The 2,500-nt window shown below is 48.0% G+C and overlaps 1 pseudogene; it reads right to left on the bottom strand.

Moving 5' to 3' along the window:
• Nucleotides 1-2,500, bottom strand: part of LOC113651578 — a 33,605-nt pseudogene that overhangs the window by 17,156 nt on the left and 13,949 nt on the right.

The following is a 2,500-nucleotide window of genomic DNA, read 5'->3' as shown; positions in this document are numbered from 1 at the left end:
ACGGCAACGATATCAAAAATCACCTCGATGAAGGACCAGGACGCACGTCTAACAGGCCGTTACTCTTTTTTCTGCTTCAGAGGAGTTTATAATGTTCGTGTCACTGTGTAAATTCACGCTACACTCCTCGTAGTGTTACAGCTTTGACGTGACAGGACGTGTGGAGACTCTGCAGAAAAGACGTCAGTGCCGCAAGGTCGCGAGGAACGAAAGCAGTCACTCCGATAGAGCAGATCGGCCGATCGCAGAGACGTCCATCGTCCTCGGGAAACGTGATGCTGCGGCTCAGACACTGAAAAAAAAGACGAGACTCGCAGAAGGAGTAAATATTAAGAGGAGAAGTTTTTAGGGCCGACGCAGGAGACAGACGGTGAGATTCACACGGCCGAGAAGATACTCAGCGATTCATGTGGAACGTCTCAGGCTCCTGAGAAAGAGCCGAAAATACAGCCGTCTCATCCGTCCACGTGTCCCGCCGTGTTTAACGCGGCACGTGGCGGCTGCAGATCGTCTCAGACACCGACGGAGAGTAAAGCGAGAACAGCAGCTCCACCTTAACACCGATCTTCAGAGTGATTGGGTTTTAAATGGGAGTCACGGTGCTGCTCTGAACCGAACATGTAGTGGGGCTCAGAGCCGACCGCCGGATCGGACTACAGGCTTCGTGCAGATTATTGTTTTAAAGGGGATTCTGTGAAGAAACTGCAGTGTGTATAAATATTCATCAGATGATGGTGTGTCAGGGGCTTTAGTGCTGCTAAACTCCTCAATATACTGAACACACAGCGGGTAAGAAAATGCGAGGTCATGGCTATCTAATTTATTATTATTTTTAATTGAAACAGTCCCAGTGAAACAGCCATTTCATATCATCGTATAAAGACGCTAACGGCTTTCCAGTATCCTGCGCTTTCAGTAAATGAATCTCACACTTCCCTTGTGGAAGGTAATCTCATTAAGAAGACATTTTTCAGCAGATTAGCGAGGCTAATGCCGCGAGTCATTGTCTGACTTTCCAGACTGTTAAAGGCTTGACTACCTGATGACATTTTCTCAGGATTTTGTATTGAAGCTGGACATATCGAGGCTGGACATGTTGAAGCTGGACATGTTTAAGCTGGACGTGTTGAAGCTAAACAAATTGAAGCTGGACGTGATGAAGCTAAATGTGTTGAAGCTGGACGTGTTGAAGCTGGACATATCGAGGCTGGACATGTTGAAGCTGGACGTGTTGAAGCTGGACGTGTTGAAGCTAAACAAATTGGAGCTGGACGTGATGAAGCTAGACGTGTTGAAGCTGGACATGCTGAAGCTAATTGTAATTGAAGCTGGACGTGTTGAAGCTAAACAAATTGAAGCTGGACGTGATGAAGCTTGACATGCTGAAGCTAATCGAAATTGAAGCTGGACGTGTTGAAGCTAGACGTATTGAAGCTGGACATGTTGAAGCTGGACGTGTTGAAGCTGGACGTGTTGAAGCTGGACGTGTTGAAGCTGGACATGTTGAAGCCGGACATGTTGAAGCCGGACGTGTTGAAGCTGGACATTTTGAAGCCGGACGTGTTGAAGCCGGACATGTTGAAGCTGGCGTGTTGAAGCTGGACATGTTGAAGCCGGACGTGTTGAAGCCGGACGCGTTGACACTGGATGTGTTGAAGCCGGAAATGTTGAAACCGGACGTTTTGAAGCCGGATGTGTTGAAGCCGGACGTGTTGAAGCTGGACGTGTTGAAGCTGGACGTGTTGAAGCTGGACGTGTTGAAGCCGGATGTGTTGAAGCTGGACGTGTTGAAGCCGGACGTGTTGAAGCTGGACATGTTGAAGCCGGACGCGTTGACACTGGATGTGTTGAAGCCGGAAGTGTTGAAACCGGACGTGTTGAAGCCGGACGTGTTGAAGCCGGACGTGTTGAAGCCGGACGTGTTGAAGCCGGACGTGTTGAAGCCGGACTTGTTGAAGCCGGACGTGTTGACACTGGACATGTTGAAGCCGGACATGTTGAAGCCGGACGTTTTGAAGCCGGACGTGTTGAAGCCGGACGTGTTGACACTGGATGTGTTGAAGCTGGACGTGTTGAAGCCGGAGCGTGTTGAAGCCGGACGTGTTGAAGCTGGACATGTTGAAGCTGGACATGTTGACACTGGACGTGTTGAAGCCGGACATGTTAAAGCTGGACATGTTGACACTGGACGCGTTGACACTGGACGTGTTGAAGCTGAACATGTTGAAGCTGGACATGTTGAAGCTGGATGTGTTGAGGCTGGACATGTTGAAGCTGGATGTGTTGAGGCTGGAGGTTGGATGTACTGTAGTTAGACATTCTAAGTTTGGATGTTGTGTACTGGACGTGTTAAATGTGGACGTGTTAAATGTGGACGTGTTAAATGTGGACGTGTTAAATGTGGACATGTTGGGGATTAATGTGTTAAAATTAGATGTAGAATTATCCAGAAAAGACTTTTAAAGCTTTATCAAACTTATTTTTTTCTGTTTTTTTCACT

This window comes from Tachysurus fulvidraco, chromosome 19, assembly GCF_022655615.1.
Source record: "Tachysurus fulvidraco isolate hzauxx_2018 chromosome 19, HZAU_PFXX_2.0, whole genome shotgun sequence".
In the NCBI taxonomy this organism is placed as follows: Eukaryota; Metazoa; Chordata; class Actinopteri; order Siluriformes; family Bagridae; genus Tachysurus; species Tachysurus fulvidraco.
This window is presented reverse-complemented; position numbering and strand designations above follow the sequence as displayed.